The sequence below is a fragment of the Microtus oregoni genome, unplaced genomic scaffold (assembly GCF_018167655.1).
Source record: "Microtus oregoni isolate MIOR12 unplaced genomic scaffold, Mior012 000018F_ref0000195, whole genome shotgun sequence".
Taxonomy (NCBI): domain Eukaryota; kingdom Metazoa; phylum Chordata; class Mammalia; order Rodentia; family Cricetidae; genus Microtus; species Microtus oregoni.
The window spans coordinates 30,258,758-30,279,919 of NW_024543077.1; the positions used below are offsets into that span (position 1 = coordinate 30,258,758).

General features: G+C 39.3%; 1 pseudogene; it reads left to right on the forward strand.

Annotated features, from left to right (window-relative positions):
- Positions 1-5,565: 5,565 nt before the first annotated feature.
- Positions 5,566-21,162, forward strand: part of LOC121458724 — a 43,214-nt pseudogene continuing 27,617 nt past the window's right edge.

The following is a 21,162-nucleotide window of genomic DNA, read 5'->3' on the forward strand; positions in this document are numbered from 1 at the left end:
TATCTTCCTGAGAAAACATTCTGCTAGGAAATTTCTTCTCTTCCCTTTGATAATAAGGGGTGAGGGTCCCACACCTCTTGCTCCTGTGTCAAGGTGTTAAAGGTGTGCATGCCCACCAAGCAGCTAAAGGTGGGTCCTATTATTTCAAGCTATCCAGATTAGTGGAGGATTTTCCCATTCCAAAATCTTTAAGTAAAATCTCTCTCAGGTATAATTAATTCTTTGTGTATTGATTAATTCCAGAGGTAGTCAGTTTGACCACCAAAAATAGCCATTTCTACAGCCAAGACAAAAGAAATGAAAACAAAATTATTCTTGCTGGAGGCACAAAGTGCAAGGGAGTTATTTTCAAAACAGTGTTTTTCCTCAACAAAGGAAGAATGGGGATTTTCCTTAGGATGTCTGAACACACTCATGATATGTTCTCCCTTTTCTTAAGCATGCTAAATTAACAAATCCACTAGTGATCATGATTCCAATGTAAAAACAGATATTTAGGAAATCTTACCACGAAGTCTTGTAGGAACATACGTAAATTAGACAAATGATGGAAAGAACTGTCTCTGGCATGTTTATATTTTACCATAAGGTCTTAGTTGAAAATCAAGTAGATGACATTGTGAAAAGTAGATTGTCAATCTTGATGATCAATCTAAAAGATAACTGTACCAACACCGTATATCTCACAGACACAAAAGATAGAGAACACAAAACCAGAAAACTTCAAGGAAAAGTCACCTAAAAGCCCTCTATACAGTGCTCCTGGATGAACGGTTATGATGATCTCTGTTACTCTCAGAGCAAAGCTGGTTTTGCTCTGAGCAGGGTGGCAAGACAGAAGGCCACAGCTGCTTCCATGCAAGGTAAGAAGGAGTCCATTTTAACTAGACCTGGCTTGCTGTCTGTCTCGGGGTCAGGACATCACTGTAGAGAATTTCATTTTTTTCTTTTCTCTAACCTTAAAAAAATCTTTAGTTATACAGTGTTTTGCTTGCATGTGCCTCTGCACAGTACCTACAGAGGGCAGAAGAAGGGATGAGATACCTGGGACTTGAATCAGAACAAATGGTGTGCTAGCATGCAGGGTCCAGGAATGGAATCAGGGTCCTCTGTGAAAACACCCAGTGATGAGCCATCTATCTAGCCCCTCTTTTTAATTTAAAATTAATCTTTAAAATTTGTTAATCAAAAGAAAATACATCATTTTTTTATTTCCTTATTCCATCCCTGCCACAATTCCCTTCCAACTTCATCCTTGTTAAGTGTGGGTAAATATGTATGCTGAAATACATAAATATGTTATACCCAAATCTGCAAAGTCTCCAAAAAGCCAACAAGGAGATCACGTCCTATACATAAAAGCAAAGAGCCTTTATTTTATGCAAGTTTGCAAACTCGGTCTCTCTGCATGTCCTGTGTATTGGAATAACTGGAGAGCTCTGAACTGAGTTAGAGTTTGGTTTTTATAGTAGTCAAGGTGGGGATGAGGAGTTTCTAAGGTTCAGGACCCCTGATTGGTTGACATTTGCCTAGGGGTGTCCTGGTGAGTGTGTGCTGGCAGGTGATCCTATCTAAAATGGTTGGAATGTTAAGCATTTCCTTTGGATGGTCTATTTTTGGGTGGTGCTTGGGTAATCTCAGTTTATATTGATATAGATTTTTGTAAATTGATACAAATTTACAGTTGTTTTGTTAGAAAATTATATATATATACATATATTTGTTTTTAATCTCAATCAAAGTATTGTACCTATATACCTTATATAACAATTCAATGCAAATGTGTAGGCCTTTAAAGTTATTATATCAACTAATTAGAATATCATGAAATATAAATTAGTAGTCATCAATTATAATCCATCTTGTAGTTATATTAGGTATATTTTCAAGGTCAAGCTGAGATATATTTTAGATAGTCTATGACAATTGGGCATGACTTACCATGGGTATGTTTTTCTCTGTAAATATGACCAAAAAAAGGGAGTAGAAGTTTATGTTCTCTCTTTGTTAGTCAGAACTGGTGCAATCCTGGCTGTTGGTCATCATAGCTCTTGGGAGAATTACAGGACAGGAGCATCTAGAACAGTGGCATCTACCTAGTTCTCTATTTCTGAGTTTATTTTTCCTTTGAACCCTGAATAGTTAAATACACTTTTGTGGTTTCTCACTTCAATAGGTAGCATGGTGGTGTGCACGCAGACTTGGTACTAAAGAAAGAGCTGAGAGCGCTACATCCAAATCACCAGGCAGCAGGTAGTGAAAAATACTTATATGTCCCTTGACCCAAGAATGAACAAGGAAAGGGGGCTACATTTACATAACTGAGTACTTCACAGTAAAATAATGACATCTTGAAATTTGCAGGCAAATGGATGGATCTAGAACACACTATATTGATTGAGGTAACCCAGACCCAGAAAGAAATATTGTATGTATTCACTCATAAGTAACATTTAGACATAAAGCGAAGAAACACCAGCCTAAAATTCACAATTCCAGAGAACCTAGACAACATGAGGACCCTAAAGAGGCATACATGAATCTAATATACAGGGGAAGTAGAAAAAGACAAAGTCATGACATCTGTTAGTTCTCAAACACAGTGGTGTTTGTTATACAGCTTGTTCCCACGCAATAGAAAAGAACTTTTTCTTTTTTTAATATTTATTTATTTATTATGTATACAATGTTCTGTCTGTGTGTATGCCGGCAGGCCAGAAGAGGGCACCAGACCTCATTCCAGATGGTTGTGAGCCACCATGTGGTTGCTGGGAATTGAAATCACGACCTTTGGAAGAGCAGGCAATGCTCTTAACCTCTGAGCCATCTCTCCAGCTCCTGGAAAAGAACTTTTTCAATCCTGCTATTGACATGATATTTTTATGAATTCTGATGTCATCATCACATTTCCAAACAATAATTATTTAGTTTCTACATTTCCTTATGCTAGAGGACCTGACAGACCCATATGGGATCTAATGTGTGCTATATATATATAAGACAAAGCCTATTCCTGATTATATCTTGAACCTGAAAAAACAATGGAGTCAATTCTACATCATCTGGTATTAATTATGTGGTTTCAATATCCAAAGTTACTTTTTCTGCATATTGCAAATCAATAACTTTGTTGAGAAGTCCTTTAAAATCCCTTAGTACAGAAAATAGAACGCTAAGACAAATAACTATTAAAGGGACTAAAGATAATCTAAGATAAACTATAATTATGCTCTAAACCTACATCATCCAAACCTCTCCAGAATCACAAAAGTTCTAATCAATTGATTATTCTTGCAGAAGGCCCAGTGTAGGTGAGGCATTCTTCTGGGAACAACTGTTCACAGTTGTTTAGTCCTGTGCCATTAGGCAGAAATTCACAATGACTGGAAAGGTTACCGAGAAGTTTCTTTATGTCATGGGGACTAGAAAGCAGAGAGAAGGAATACACGAAAGGCCAGGGAAATATATAACTTGCACGGCACATCTCCAGTGACCTACTTCCTCCAACTATACTCTAAAGATCACACTAACCCCAAATGGTACCACCATCTGGGAAAAACAAGTCAATAAGCATGTGAACTATGGGCTCAATTCAATTTCAAACTCTAACCATGGCAATGAACTCCTAAGCACTAAAGCTAGACTTCACAATTGCTAGCCATTCTGTGTCATCAGTTTATCTAACATCTATCCATCTGTTCACATTGTTTTCATAATCTGCTTTCTAGGAGATCGCAGTGGGGCATGGGGGGATGTTAAAGTCCGTAGTGCAAGAATTAGATACCTGATTTTGGGTTCCCAGCACCCACATAAAATGTCAGGTTCTGGATGCCTATGCCTGTAATTCCAGGTCAGGGGAAGAAGCAGACAAGAAGATTCCTGGAATTTATTGATTAATTAGAGTAGGAGAATTTGAGCGCTCCACTTTGAGATACTGTCTCAAAAAAATTAGAAAGACAGATTGATAGGTACATAGATAGGTAGGGAGATAAAGCACTTGGAGTCCAATCTCACGGCTACATGGAACTATCTGACAAACTAAACCAAAACTAAACAATGCTGACAGAATATCTGTAGTTGAGAGGCCTGAGAAGACAGGTGAGATTTTCTTGTAAGAAGAAGGAACTCAGTTTGAGCCCAAGAATCCATGCTGAAGAGAAAACGAAAAAAGTCACAAGGACTTTTAACACTAGTAATGGGAAAGGGACATGGAGACAAATGAGAACCTGGGGCTTGTTGGTCAGCTAGCCTAGTCTACTTGGAAAGTTACAAAGCAATCAGAGACCCTATCTGAAAAGAAATAGAAAATAAAAGTTTGATCAAATCAAAGGCCTGAAACCAGAGATTCACTTCTGTCTTCCAAATATATACACACACATATATACAATCACATACTTATATTTCCACAAGTATATACACACAGAATGCCCAAACATACACACACAGTTGTACAATAGCACATACAAATTCATACAATAGTACATACAATTCATTGCTAGCTCTGACTGTGTCTTTCTATGGTTATTTATGCTGGTTTATATTTGTAACACACATGCTCAGCTTTGAGTAGGTCTGATGTAAAAAGGATATCAGCTTCATGACAGGTTTTGAATATTTTGCAAAGCAAATCTCATGTACAAGGAACATCTGTGGTGGGTTGATTATTCTGTTGTATACTCTGAAGAATTGTCACTCAATTTGCCTAAATAAAGCAATGACTGGCCAGCAGATAGGCATGAGACAGAGGGAGCATGTCTAGATTGTGTCATGCTAATAAATGTTTTACTATGTGGAGAATATGTGTTAACTTAAAAATGTGACAGGTAGTTAGTAATAAGCCTGATATATTGGTCAAGAATTTTCAATTATTAAAAGCCTTAATGTAGTTACTTTGAACTGGTATGTAGGAAAGAAAAGACTGTGAAGGCGTAAGTCACAAACAATGCCACACCAATTCGGGGTTATGATTATTAGGGTGGTATTTATTTAAAGGGGAAAAAACTTACAGATCACTGTCCCAGGCAACAGCCCTCTACGCAACCAGGAAAGGAGTCTAGTCACAGGCGGAGCAGGAAGTGAAGAGAGAGAGGAGAGGGAAGTGGCCGCTTTTTTAAAGGGAGAGAAACCACGCCCCAGTGGGCTGGTACCTCAGCGGTGATAGGCTGGAGGAGTGGGAGGACCTCCCGCAACAAGACTGTTTAAAAATGGCATTCGGGAAGAGCAGAGGCGTTCTGTAGGGCTGGGTTGAAAGCCTCTGTCTAATAGCATCCGCCTGACCCCCAGTTGGGGGGCACCTAGCCAGGGGCTGTCCTCCCTTACTCTAGCCTTGCATGTACTTGGTATTAACCTAGACGCAGAGAGCGGGTCTCGCTCGGGGGTCAGAGAAGGAGGAGAGTGACCAGTCCTGGGCCCTTCCTGCATACCTGGTGGCGACCTGAACTCCAGCCCTGGGGAGTGGGCAGGACCTCTAGCCACGCCTCGCTCCCTGCTTTTCCTCTCCTTCAGCGTTGTCTACTAGCTACTTTTCCTGCTCTCTGTCCCAGGAGACGAACGTTTGAGCCTGAGATGGCAGCCACCCTGCTCATGGCTGGGTCCCAGATCAGACTTAATGCCAATGCCTTCTCGACATTTCTAACCATGTCTCTAATTTCAAGAAGAAAGGCTGGGACTAAACTCCTAGATGCTAAGTAGTGAGGAAGCATTGTGTGATTTCAGGCCCCTGTGACATTTGAAGATATGGCCATGTACTTCACTCAGGAAGAATGGAGACCTCTGGATCCTACACAAAGAGACCTTTACAGGGACGTGATGCAGGAGAATTAAGGAAATGTTGTCTCACTGGACTGTCAGATCAGGAACGAGAACGAAACAACCCGAAAGAAGAGCTTAGTGAAGATGTGGAGTTTGTGACCATGTCCGAAGAGCCTATTGGGGATGCTGAGAAGAACCTGGAAAGCGAAGAAGTCTTTGAAAGTGGGGACAGGTCCGAAAGACAGTGGGGAGAGCTGACCGCAGAGGAGTGGGTCAGCTACCCTCTCCAGCAGGTCACTGACCTGCTGGCCCACAAAGAAGTTCACACAGGCATCCGCTATCACATATGTTCTCTGATGGAGGAAGGTCATTGGTTAAATAAAAAGAAACTGCTTGGCTCTCATTGGTTAGAAGATAGGTGAGAGGAGTAAACATAACAGAAAGCAGGGAGTAAGAGGAAGTGAGCTCAGACTCCACAGCTCTCCTCTCAAGAGCAGACGCCTCAGAGAGACGCCATGCTCCCAGCTCCCGGGAAGATGGATGTGATGAAGCTCAGACCCAGGATGGACGTAGGCTAGAATCTTCCCGGTAAGCGCACCTAGCTGTGCTACATAGAATATTAGAAATGGGCTAGTCCAGGTGCGAGAGTTAGCCTAGAAGAGGCTAGATAGAAATGGGCCAAGCAGTGATTAAAAGAATACAGTGTCCGTGTAATTATTTCGGGGCATAAGCTAACCAATCAGGCTGCCGGGGTGCTGGGAACGCAGCCCCGCTGCTCTTTTTACTACAGTTCTCAGTGTGGGGAGGCCTTCAGTCAGATTTCAGACCTCAATCGACACCAAAAGCACACACGGGACACAGACCCTACAAGTGTTACAAATGCGGCAAGGGCTTCAGCCGCAGCTCCCACCTTATCCAGCATCAGAGAACACACACGGGCGAGCCACCCTATGACGGCAACGAGTGGGGGAAGAGCTTTGGAAGGAGCTCTCACCTCATTCAGCACCAGACAATCCACACCGGGGAAAAGCCGTACCACTGCAACGAGTGCGGGGAGAACTTCAGCCGCATCTCGCACTTGGTCCAGCACCAGCAGAGGCACAGGGGAGAGAAGCCCTACGAGTGCATGGCCTGTGGGAAAAGCTTCAGCCACAGCTCCCATCTGATCACACACCAGAAAATTCACACCGGGGAGAAGCCCTATGAGTGTAACGAGTGCTGGCGAAGCTTCGGGGAGAGGTCAGATCTGATTAAGCACCAGAGGACTCACGCGGGAGAAAAGCCCTACGAGTGTGTGCAGTGTGGAAAGGGGTTTACACAAAGCTCCAACCTCATCACCCATCAAAGAATTCACAGGGGAGTGAAGCCTTACGAATGTACCAAGTGTGACAAGAGTTTCAGCCGGAGCTCAGCTCTTATTAAACACAACAGAGTCCATACCGACTAAGTCCTATATTCCTGAGTAAGAAATGACTCGTGGAGGTAGTTATATTTGATTTGATATCAGTGAGCTTCCTTTAGATTGACTTTCCTTATTGTTGGCCACGTTTTCAAACATGGTAGAATACGACCCCTTTGAAATTCCGACCCACAGCGTTGGGGAAGTTTTCCCCTTCTCCAAAATAGTTTTCTTCACTGGTTTTATTACAAGAATCGCTTCATCAGAAGCAGCCCCCGTTCCTAGTAACTTGAAAGCTGAAGACCATAGGACAAGATGCTGGTGGATGCTTAGTCCTGGAAATGGAGTAGGTTTTTAAAAAGTTGTTTTTTCCTCTCGTATCTTTGGCCCCAAAAGACTGTAGTGGGAATGTAGAACTGGACTAGGGTGGCCGCAGCTGCTCTGGAAGAAGGCATGCGGACTTGTCCTGGGTAGCCACTGTTCACACACCGCAGTGGCCGGGCTCATGCACTTCCCTTCCAAAGGGCTTTTTCCTTGAGTAGCTCATATTGGTACCTTGCCTTCTTGTGCACAGGATTCTGCACGCTGAAAGCAGTGACTGAATCACTTCCCTTGTTTCTCACTTGTATATAGCTTGCACGCTTTTGAAAGCTACCCGAAGACACAGTGTGAAAGGAGAAGGGTACAAGGTTGAGGACCAAGGGCCCTTGGATGGTGGTGACCTTAGCAAGAGATACCCATTGATGCTGTCATTAATCAGGTTTATGAATTGTCTTCAGAAATCACTTTAGAGATCGCAGTGTGGAAACTGCCTTTAGGAAAGGACAGGACCGCAGGTGATGATGGAAGGAGTAGAAGTGGGTTGACTCCTTCAGGGAAGGGAGCACCGAGCCCTTCCCAGGGAGCGACAGTCCTTTCTGTGTCCTTTGCCATCTACCTTTAACAGTTAGGTCACTCGCCCTTGTACTGCTAACTCTAGGGTTTGATAGGGCCACGCCCCAGTCTTTATCATAGCTCGCTTAAAGGAATGTGTATGTATAGTGAAGTGTGTATTCTAATAGCAGAGACTGAATTCCTAAGAATCAGCATGTTCTTACGTGATGTAGACCATAAGATAGAACTGTAGGCATACTCCATGTGAGAGAATTCCTTTACTTTTCTTGTGTTATGGGAAAGAATTTGAACACTGGTGCGCAGGCGTGCACTCTCCTGTAAGGCTTGGTTTTGTACAGAACTAAACTCTTGCTCGTATGTGTCCATCAGTTGTGAGACAATGACTGGACAGTTAGGTCCTTTGCCCTTTCTCAGACTGAGTTATCTTCTCCTGTGATGAAACCTCTTTGGCCTCATCAGAAGAAATGAATAAGCCTAAAGAGGAGTGTGTTTCCCGCCTCCAGGTACAAAGAGTTACAGTGAGAGTTGCCCAGTGTCGCCCAGTACCTCAGTTCTCTTTATCTCAGCCCAGGCAGGAATTATGAGTAGCCCGGATATTGGTGCTTACTCCGTCCCCTGGGGATGGAAGGGGATGGGGCCCAGTGCATTTTATGGTGCTTAGTGCAGACTTGCAAATGTTAACATGTTTTTTTTTTCAAGAAACCTTTTTTTTTGCAGGGGTGGGGATTGGGGGTGGCACATGCCTTTAATCCCAGCACTTGGAAGGCAGAGGCTGGCAGATCTCTGTGAGTTCAAGGCCAGCCTGGTTTACAGGATAGAGTTCCAGGACAGCCAGGGCTACACAGAGAGTCCTTGTCTTGGAAAAAACAAAAAAATTTTTTGTTGAAGTTCTTTGGGATTTGGCATTTAGTGCTTTCACTACAGAGTCATTGTGAGTGAAGCTGGGTGACACCTACCGTGTCATTCACTAGTGACAGCCTCAAAAGCAACCAAATGAAAAGCACTCCGAGTGGCCCCTCCCATTTGAGCATGAACTTGGGGCAGGCACGTGGTTTCTATTCTGTACGACATCTAGCCTGCTGTGGGTATTCACATTTTAACCGTTAGGTGACTTATGTATTCTTGGTAACTAAACTCAGATATGGCATCTGTATGTAGCCAATGACTTGGTTGAGTCATTGTAAGTGTCTGCTTGGGAGTAGCTTTTAGAAGACAGCACCTCTGATCCAACTTCATTTTACCCCTTTCTCTACCCGGTCCCCATCCCCCCAGCCCTGCAACACCACCTCCAGCCTAAAGGTTTTGCTAGTGTGCCATTTGCTGCTTTTGCCTTGTAGATGAAAGGCTCAGGGAGGGTCTCTGATTGCCTTCCCATCTCCCCATACCTGTCTGCACCAGCTGAGTGCTCTCCCTCCTGCAGTCATCCGCGGCCCACTCCCAGTGCTGAGCTCTGTGGAAGTCATGCCTCTGTCACACTTCACCAATGCTGTTTGCATGCCTGCTGTTTGCAGGCCCCTGGCTGCTCCTGCACATATCCAGACACTCTGTGCCTGTGTTCTGTGGTTGTGGAGAGCGGATCCCGTTGGTATTGGTCAGTTATCCTAGTGTCTTGTCTATGGCTGTATTATCCTAACAATATTCTATAATTAAAGGTATAATTTTTAAAGTAAAAAAAATAAAAATGGCATTCCAATGTGTGGCCAAAAATTTCAGATAAAATCTGAAATACCTTGGAAAAGGAATCTAAACACAAAACTACATAGACAAATGCAGCTTCTCGGTAACTGCCTTTATTTGGTGGGCTATGCTGGAGATCTGTGATCAGAGGCTCGCCTCCTATTACAGATGGCTTTCTAAATCAGCATTTGCAGGAAATAGGCAGTTCTTTAAAGAGACATCAAGTTTACTCATATGGTGTCTTCTTTCTCTTTCTGACCTGAGAGCCTAGGTTATGAACCTGCTGGCCACACCCCTGTATTTCTGCAAATCAAAGAATGTGTGGATCCCTGACTTGATTCTCCAGGACAGACATGCTCAGGAGTTAAGGTCATGTGTTTGTGGCTGAAGCCCACCTTTAGTCTTTTATTCAACATGACTGCATCTTGAATAGTTTCTAGATAGCATTATTGGGAATTACCTTCAACACCTTCACAGAAATGTCCTTTCTTAGTCACTGCACTGATCTTCTTTGCTACTGTGCACTATATCATACAGAAATTTACCATACAGTTCTGTGTTCAAAGATATGATTGCTGACTTCTACTGCAGAATGGTATTTTCCCCATTTTTAATTCTGTGTCCAATTTCTTGATAGTTCAGAATTTTGAGTTATTTAAATGCATGATGATTGATTATGGTCTATAAACAAAAGTCAGGATAAGAGAAAATTTTAAACTTTGAATATAAAAGTGATGTGTTTACTGTCATTAATAGGTGCCACCAATAAATGATAACAACATGATTGCTCTTTCTGGCCAGCCAAGAATGATCTACAACCTCGTAGAATGAACTTAAGCATGGGTACACCTGAATAGTAAGTATTTATGTTCCAATTATGGCCAATTGCTTTGGTTAAATAGCCAACTATCTTTTATTTATATTTATTTATTTGTTTGTTTGTTTGTTTGTTTTTCGAGACAGTGTTTCTCTTTGGCTTTGAAGCCTGTCCTGGAACTAGCTCTGTAGACCAAGCTGGTGTCGAACTCACAGAGATCCGCCTGCCTCTGCCTCCCGAGTGCTGGGATTAAAGGCATGCACCACCATCGTCCGGCCGCCAACTATCTTTTAAAGACTTACATTTTCAGCTTGTTTCCTGATTATTTGTTTTGTTTTGTACTTTTCCCTCAGTTGAGGAATATTTGGGCTCAGAAATTCTTTAAGAAGAAAGACTGCCAGGCGATGGTGGCGCACGCCTTTCATCCCAGCACTCGGGAGGCAGAGGTGAGTTCGAGACCAGCCTGGTCTACAAGAGCTAGTTCCAGGACAGGCTCCAACACCACAGGGAAACCCTGTCTCAAAAAAAACCAAAAAAAAGAACAAAGACTAAATTAGTTTCCAATACTATCAGTCCTTTATTTCTTTTGGGCAAAGGATGAGTTAAGATGAACTTCGATCAGCCTTTTATACCTTACTGTTATAAATGACATGTTCATGAGGCTGAAAAGAAGGCTCAGCTCTTAGAACATTGGTGACTCATCCAGAGAATCTTTGATACCCAGCACCCATAAGACAGCTCACAACTGTCTGTTCCTCCAGTCACAGGAGAGTAGACACTGTCTTCTGGTCATCACTAGTACCTGAGATACACTTGCTACACTCACTGGTCAAACTCCTACATCTAAGTTGAATTTCATTCCTTTTTAAGGTAACAGGCACATAAAGAAAACCTATTTAAAATATAGAATCAAATACACATCTGTCTTTTCAGTATTTGCCCATTTTGTACCCTAAGAGGCCAGAAGAATGCACCCGATCTCCAGGACCTCCAATTACAGGGAGTTCTATCCAATCAGATATGGTGCTATGAGTCAAACCTGGGTACCCAAGAGGAGCAGTACTCCTGAGACAACTCTCCAGGTCCCACATGTGTCATTATAATTCTTAAGGTAGAGGAGTCACATTGTTCCTTCTGTCTCTTATCACTTGAAGGATAAAGTCCACTATAGATGGTTGTCAAAGATTCAATGGAAGGAATGTGAATGGAATTTGTATATTGCTTCTTATTTTCATTGTTAAGAGACTTCTCTTTATGTGAGGGAATATTTAAAATGTTGGTTGAAATCAGTCTGACTCCAGGCAGATTTTATTAGGAAAACTTCCATAATTTGGGAGTCTTTGTCTTTTGTGATGTTTTTGAGATAGGATATGTCCACATAGCCATTGATGCCAGGTATGCATTATGTGGAACAAGCTGGCATCAAACTCACTGAGATTGGACCCACCCACACTCCTGTGTTCTGTGATTAGAGCCATGCACCTCTATGTTGAGCTGAAATGTTTGTAAAGGACTTATTGAGTAAAAAAAAAAAAAACATAATGAAAGACTTAAAAGGGAACATCATTGTTTTGATAAATAACAATATTTCTTCAAATTGTATTATTTAAATGGCCAAATAATTTCATATGTTCAAAATAATGAGTCATTGTTATTGCATTGTCAATTCCATCCATTTAAAAATGTTTGAAGTGTGCTTTTGTGACTACACCTGCGACATGATGTGCATGTAGCACAGATAGGAAAACTAACAGGGGTCTATGATCTACGTCCACGTTGTGAGTTTTAGTCCTTAAACCTTGGGAGTCATTTGACTGCAAATACACTGAAAGAAACTTCTTTTGGTTTAAAAATTATTTGTGAATGAGATGATGTAGGAGTGTGTATAAGTAACTGATGAAGTCAACAAATATGAAAAAATTCGTAAGAGTATTAGGGTAAACAAGATATAGAAGCCAGGTTATCAGACTTAGAGGCAATGAACTTTAATAAATGATGCAATTTTCTGGCATGTAATTTTGGTTTTGAGAAAGTATAAATACATGTCTTGTTCTCAGAATGAAGAAATTAAAAAAATCTGTGCTGGTAAGAATATTTTCACATGCATAGCAGATTGACTATTCAAATTGTCCCATGGTCCTCTCTTGTTGTATGAAATTGCATTTACAATTTGAAAAGAAAATAAGACTCTACTGTTGTAATATTTCTTCTAATTGAATTTGAGCACCAATGAGATGACTCAGTGGGAAAGGACTCTTATGGGCAAGACTAGAATCCCAACCTCGATTACATGTTGAATTTTTCAGGAAAATGGATGGAGCGAGAAAACATCATTTTGAGAGAGCTAACCCAGACACAGAAGACAATTATCACATGTAGTCAGTCATTAAGTGGATTTTAGTCATAAAGCAAAGAAACCCAGCCTACAAATCACAGTCCCAGAGAACTTAGACAACATGAGGACACTAAAGAGACATACAAAGTTCTAATATACATGTGAATTAGAAAAAGACAAGATCTCCCGAGTAAATTGGGAGGATGGGACCTTGTGAGAGTACTGAAGGGAAGGGAAGAGGCAGGAGGGGAGCAGCAAAAAAATGTAGAGCTCAATAAAGATCAAAAAAATTTACAAGAAAAGAACATTAAGTTATGGTGTCAGATAAACAGATGATTGCTGATTAGACTACGTTATTACATCTATAAAACATGAATGAAAATACTTCTTTAAATACACATAAGGTATTTAACATTTCTTATTATTTATTTTATCAGTCATTTTAATGTGAATACTGTCAAATTCTGTTGAAAAACCACATACATTTGGAGTTCATCATCGACCCTTGGACTTGTATACAGGGGGCAGACATATGAGCATCATGAATTCAAAATAATCCCTGAATTTTTCCTGACATCCAAGCTAGGATTAATAACAAACAAAAGCTGAAGGGAATTTCTGAAAAGATAAAAATCTAAACCAGAAACAACCCAAAACATTTACTCAAAAAGTATGTTCCCACATGGCCTGACACTTCAATAACCAATGGGAAACAAGTATGATGGGTTTACCATTCTATACATTATAGCAGAAAAATACCCATCACTTGGTAAAGGCACAAAAAAAGATGAACAAAATCCATAGAAGTAATATAAAGACTACAAAATAGAATTCACTAAATGGATTTGCCACACATATAGCTCACTTTAGTACATACTTCAAATATTTCAATGTAGAAACCATAATGCAATGATCTCCACCAGTCTTGATTAAACATGGTATGTAATTTACTTCCCTCAAGGTTATGATAAAAATTTTTACTTAAAGCTAGAGAAAACTGTGATTTCTAAAGAAATTAACCAATTGTTGTCATGAATTGAACTTTCTTTTTTCTAAGAGTGTGTTCCTATTTCCAGACTTCAAAAAGATATAAATAGACTAAAAATATATGAGGCACTAGAGTCATGCCTAGGTGAGAACTAATGTCAGATGTTTGACAGCTTCCTGTAATTTCTTCTGCAATAATATCCAAGGTATTATCTTTATGTGGATACAGAATGCACATTCAAATACACACAAATACACACACATACATCACATAACTACAATGAACAAAACTTTTAAGACAGTTTTTCACTCATGAAAACATTTCTCCTGTAAACATTCATTCATTTCTGTAAAAGAGGAGCTGAGAGTCATCGTACAGCTTACTTACACAATGAATTGGTTCATGTAAAGAAAAAGCAAACTTAGACTTGAAGTAAAAGAAATTAATTCTTCTAAGAAAGCTTTCCAGGCCGGGCAGTGGTGGTGCACAACATTAATCCCAGCACTTGGGAGGCAGAGGCTTTTCTAGGACAGGCCCCAAAGCTACAGAGAAACCCAGTCTCAAAAAACAGAAGAAAAAAAAAACAAAAACAAAAAAAGAAGAAAGTTTCCCAGTAGAAATATCTGGTTCTGATCCCCTCTACTCTCAAGGGAATATTTCATAATATATGTCCAATTACTCTGTCATCTTCTGAACTAAGTTCCCAAACAGAGGCATCAATTGTATCTTGGCTCAACTCCAGGAGTTTCTGAAACATTCCAGTAAAAGAGGTATTCACATAAATCTTGAATCAGATTTATTTGAGAAGGAAGAAAACATGAGTATGAATACCTCTGCAAAGTGTGGAAAGGGACAGCTGCATGCTTAATGAGCATAAGGCTCAAATAGGACTTCTTAATAACCGAGAGCAAAGGAGATTTTGATGGTGGGAATTTGCTGGATTTCAATACCTGATCCTGAAAAAGCTCCGGGATGGGCTTGATTTTATGCCGAGGGATTCATTGCTTTTGTGCGCAGTGGACAAGGGTAGAGTTTGTTTTTATGGATCTGATTTGAGAGCCAAATTGTGTTTCTTTACTGGCCCCTTTTAACGTTGGCTGTTTTCAGAGAGATGTTGTTTCTTTAACTACTTCTAGATTCAGAGACAAGGTACTTTCTTTTGGCTCTGGTTTCAGGACCAATGTATGTTTCTTTAAATACCCTTTCTCCAACCAATAATGCTTCATAAAATGTTTGTCCATTAGTTTGCTACTTCAAACTAAAATAATAAGAGGTATCATGATGCTTGAACAAATTGTTGACACTATAAAATTCTTTTCTATACAATAACTGTTTTTGTTTAAAGAATAATTTACAATAAGCCCTCAGTTTTTTCCTCAGGTCCTAAGATTATGGTAATATGCACCACAAACTTAATCAGATTGATTACACACAAAAAGTCTTACTCCTATATGAAGCACAAACCATTCTGACACTGATTTTCATAGAGTATCACTACAGTATGATTTTTCTCATGTTTTTAAAGAACACACATATTAAACTCAGGGTTTCTCTATAAGATGTCTTATTTTACATATTTGGAGATGATTGGGAAAAAGGATTCAGGACAGATTTCATTCACATGTATCTCTCCAGTATGTGTTCTTTTATGCAATTGAAGATGATTGTGACATGCAAGTCCTTACCACATTGATGGCATTTATAGGGTTTCTCTCCGGTATGGGTTCTTTTATGATTTTGAAGAGCACAGTTGTGAGCAAAGACCTTACTTCATTGATTACATTTAAAGGATTTCACTCCAGTATGTGTTCTTTTATGCCTTTGAAGATGACTGTGTTGAGCAAAGGCCTTACCACACTGATTACATTCATAGGGTTTTTCTCCAGTATGTGTTCTTTTATGTTTTTGAAGATGACTAAGATATGCAAAGGCCTTACCACACTGATTACATTCATAGGGTTTCTCACCAGTATGTGTTTTTTCATGGTATTGAAGGTGACTATGATGGGCAAAGGCCTTACCACACTGAATACATACATAGGGGTTCTCTCCAGTATGTGTTCTTTTATGCATTTGAAGAGTACCACGGTGAGCAAAGGCCTTACCACACTGATGACATTCATAGGGTTTCTCTCCAGTATGTGTTTTTTTATGACTTTGAAGAGTACTAGGTCGAGCAAAGGCCTTACCACACTGATTACATTCATAGGGTTTCTCCCCAGTATGTGTTCTTTTATGCATTTGAAGAGTACCAAGGTGAGCAAAGGCCTTACCACACTGATGACATTCATAGGGTTTCTCTCCAGTATGTGTTTTTTTATGACTTTGAAGAGTACATGGTCGAGCAAAGGCCTTACCACACTGATTACATTCATAGGGTTTCTCTCCAGTGTGTGTTCTTTTATGCCTTTGAAGACTACCATGTTGAGCAAAGGCCTTACCACACTGATTACATTCATAGGGTTTCTCTCCAGTATGTGTTCTTTTATGCATTTGAAGAGTACTAGGTCGAGCAAAGGCCTTACCACACTGATGACATTCACAGGGTTTCTCTCCAGTATGTGTTCTTTTATGACTTTGAAGAGTACTAGGTCGAGCAAAGGCCTTACCACACTGATTACATTCATAGGGTTTCTCTCCAGAATGTGTTCTTTTATGACTTTGAAGAGTACTAGGTCGAGCAAAGGCCTTACCACACTGATTACATTCATAGGGTTTCTCTCCAGAATGTGTTCTTTCATGCAATTGAAGGTAATCCAGATGTGCAAAGTATTTACCACACTGACTAAATTCATAAGGCTTCTCTCCATTATGTGCTCTTTTATGCATTTGAAGATTACTTTTCTGAGCAAAGGCCTTACCACACTGATTACATTCATAGGGTTTCTCTCCAGTACGTGTTCTTTTATGTGTTTGAAGATTATCCTGACATGCAAAGCATTTACCACATTGAAAACATTCATAGGGTTTCTCTCTAGTATGTGTTCTTTTATTCTTTTGAAGATGACTGTGATCAGCAAAGGCCTTACCAAGCGCATTAAATTTATATGATTTTTCTTCATTATGTGTTCTTTTATGACTTTGATGAGTTTCATAATGAACACAGTCTTTACCATCTTGACTATATTCATAGGGTTTCTCTCCAGTGGGTGTTCTTTCATGCATTTGATGATGACTGTGATAATCAAAGGCTTTACCACATTGCTTAATTTCACAGCATTTTTCTCTGGTATGTGTTTTTTCATTCCTTAGAAGGTGAGTGTCATAAGACAAGGTTTTAGCATAGTGAGAACATACTGAAAATTTCTCTCCAATTTGATTTCTTTCAATCCTGCAAGGATAATTTACACATGTAAAAGCTTTACCACATTCAATATACTGTTGAACCTCAGATCTGTATGAATTAATTTCATAATTTGTTCCAGTTGTAAAAATGAATCAAATATTAATGTCTTATAACTTCATTTAAAATCATGTTTTCTTCTTTCATTAGGAAAAATATTTGTGATGATAATTCCTTTGTGTCATGGTTTACCATTTCATCTATACCTATCTCTATATTTTTCTATGATTTTTTCACATTTTTTAAAAGAAATGCATACACTGAGTGCCTTACGATCTTTACTGCATTCATAAATTTTACTGTGAATCCTTATACATTGACTAAGTGAACTAAGACACTAAGAAGTATTGGCAGACTTAGAACTCATGGGGCTTTTTTTTTAATGTGAAGTTGTTTATGTATTAACAATGATGGTAAAATACCAATTACTGTATACTTGCACTTAATTGAACAAGTATACTCTCCATGGGAACTACAGTTTATCTTCTAATTGTTCTTAATGAGTCGTATGCTACATCTTTCCATATCCATATTCTCATATGCTTGTATCAAGAGTTCACATATGATATACATAGTAAGGAAGAATAGTAAATAAAAGATTTCCACATTGAATCCTCATGGTTTCACTTGCTGTTCCTCATAGACTTGTGGTATAGATATTAAGGTTTCTCCACAACAACTGCCCATTGACCCTTGACTCTAACTGCCACTTTCACTAAACTTAACAAGTCACAAAAAGTCTATGAGTAATCCAAGTCTTACCATGAGCTATTGATTTAGGAGAAAGTTTGCAGCTACACTCATCACTGAAATGTGTATAAAGTTATTGTCATAAGTAGCAAGAAAGAAATGGACTGGCAGATCTACTACATAGCCCTCACGTTGCTATGATTCAAATGGTGATTATCTGTTTAGTCATTGCTTCCTTGACTTTTTCTTTTTTTTTAGTTTTTTTCGAAACACGGTTTCTCTGTGGTTTTGGAGCCCATCCTGGAACTAGCTCTGTAGACCAGGCTGGTCTCAAACTCCCAGAGATCCGCCTGCCTCTGCCTCCCGAGTGCTGTTGACGTTTTCTTAAATGAATGCCTTGCACATGCAATTCACCTATGAGAAATTGAGGAATATGGATTTGTGAGAATTTAATAACCATCAATGCATTTAAAGCTGTGCTTATTTACAATGCTGCTTTTGATTCATTGTTCCAGGACATATTAGAAACTCATCAGAGGCACATTGTTATAAACATGCACAGGAAAATTACCTTGTAGGTCTTCTAGAGCATTGACTATGTTCTTCAGTGTTACAGACCTCCAAAATGTACCCTGAAATACAGTACCAGAATATGTATGTTATATTATTTAATATTGTACAACAATTAGGTCATTCTCTTTTTTTAATTATTATTATTTTTTTTTGTTTTTCGAGACAGGGTTTCTCTGTGGTTTTGAAGTCTGTCCTGGAACTAGCTCTTGTAGACCAGGCTGGTCTCGAACTCACAGAGATCCACCTGCCTCTGCCTCCAGAGTGCTGGAATTAAAGGCGTGTGCCACCACTGCCCAGCTAGCTCATTATCTTAAGTGCACCTAAGAACTATGATTGTGTTACTCATCTCATTTTCTTCTTTCTAAATCAAATTACAGAACAACATTATAAGGCAAGGAAAGGTTGTCTCCATATTTTGAAACATGAAGGAAATTCATTTTTACCTGTAGTAGTGAGGTTCCTGAAGGTCTCCAGCATCACATCTTTGTAGAGATTTTTCTGGGAAGGACTCAGCAAATCCCACTCTTCCTGAGTGAAGTTGATATGTAGATCATCATAGGTCACTGCCTTCAAAAATATACCATACGTGTGTACATGTAAACATGACAGTGACATCATTGGAAATGCATACTTCTTTGAAAGTACAGTTGTATGATTCTGGTGCTCCCCATTCTTATTCTGTGATATAGTCAGTTACTTTAGAAGTAAATTGAAAATTAGAGTCAATTCTGTCATTTCTATACAATCTGAATGGGATTTCACCTTATAAGAACAATATCTATTAACAGGGTGAGACAAGAAAAAAGATCAACAGTAAATTGTATGCATGAGAAAATTGTATGAAAAATTCCTCATTATAGAAAGAAAAAAAGATACACAAATGGGTGTATTGGTTTATTGTGCCTTTAACCACAACACTGAGAAAACAGAGGTGGGTATATTTGTCTCTGAGTTGAATGCCAGTCAAGTCAATGCAATCAGGTCCAGGAAAAGTGGCAGTACACATTAAGACTCTGTCTCCATTGCAAACCTCAATAAAACAAACAATGGGATAGAAAAACTAACAGGCTTTTATTGAAGTTTCTACAAAGAGTTGTTTTCACTCCAGTTCTGTAGTCTTCTTCCAGACCCTGAAGTACCCTAATATAAACTTCAATACCAATAACATTTTGTAGAAAAAGAACTTCCTGTATAAAACAGTTAAAAGTGGACAGATGAAAACAGTAGAAATATATATGTTGGTCATAAATAATCAACACAGACCTGGAGAGGGGGCAGATTAATTCAGCACTCTTGCTGATCTGGAATGGAGATGGACAAATTTGCCTGTACTTACATGGGGATTATAACTATCCATTTTCCAGGGTAAGGATTTCTGATATTCTTTGATCACTTTCATGGTACATATCCATGCAGGCATATAAAACAGTCATATTGATTTAAAAAAATCAAAGCAAGCATAACAAGCAAGAAGATGTTCATACAGCTGCAATTTAATGACTCAAAATACTCAGGCAGTATTAATGCTATCAATCCATGGGATGGTATCCTGGGAATCAGAGAGATACCCTCTGTCAAATTTTAAAATTCAAGATAAGCATGAAGCTCAGCACAGCAGCATATACTTGACATAAAAAATACCTGCATTCCAGGGCCATCATCCAATAACATCACAACAAATAGAGCGAGGAATGATGCCTCCCTTTACTTTCAGGAATTTAGAGCCACACAATGACTCAGATAAAACAGCAGGTTACCAAACACTTGAGCACTGAATAAGAACTCTTTCTGCTATATCTTATGTGATTTAGAGATTGAGCCCATAATGATGGTAAACACATTTCAGTATAAATAGGAATTTGGCTGATTAATGTCAAGCACAACACAGTAGATATAAATGTCAGGAAATTACTTTAGGGTATTGAAACTCATAGCATACAATGAGGAATTTTATCTAGAAAGGCTTCTCCTGGTAAGGATCCACAGAAAATTGAAATAAAACCAATAAGGAGAGAAAGTTCTTCAAATACATGATATTTTCTGGTGGGTTGTTTATTTAATCAAGTACATTCTGAACCCAGTCACTATTGGTCCATGGTCAACAAATGAAAGAAATCATTTCATCACTTAGAAGATTCACATTTAATGATCCTTAAAGAAGGACTCTTAGAAGAAATGCAATACTAGCTCAGAATTGAGAAATAGATGTTTATTTATTAGGGATAGACTCACAAATCAGAATCCTATGCTCAAACTGAGATCAGAAACCGAATCATGCAGCCAGAAAGAGGCTGGACTCATGCTCTATACTGGCCTATATAAGAGGCCATGCCTTAGTGGTCAGGAAACCACTGGCTGTAAGATTTCCTACAGCGCCTTCTCCTTTTGTTTAAATAAGAGAGTTCTAAGCCCAATACACAATTCTATACTATGAATAAGAACAATATATTCATTAATTATCCTATCCTAACTAGTTTATGTCTTGTATAAAAACTTAGCCAAGTCATGAGAGGAAAGTAACTTCAACTATCTAGTCTTCAACCCCATCGAAGATCCAAGAAGGGAAATAATATTACTTGAGTAAGCAGGAAGTGCAATCAAGCAACTTTCAAAATGTGTAACAAATTACAGAGACAACTGGCTCCCTGGGCAATCATCCAAAGTCTCATTTGCAATGTTGAAGCAACCAACTTTG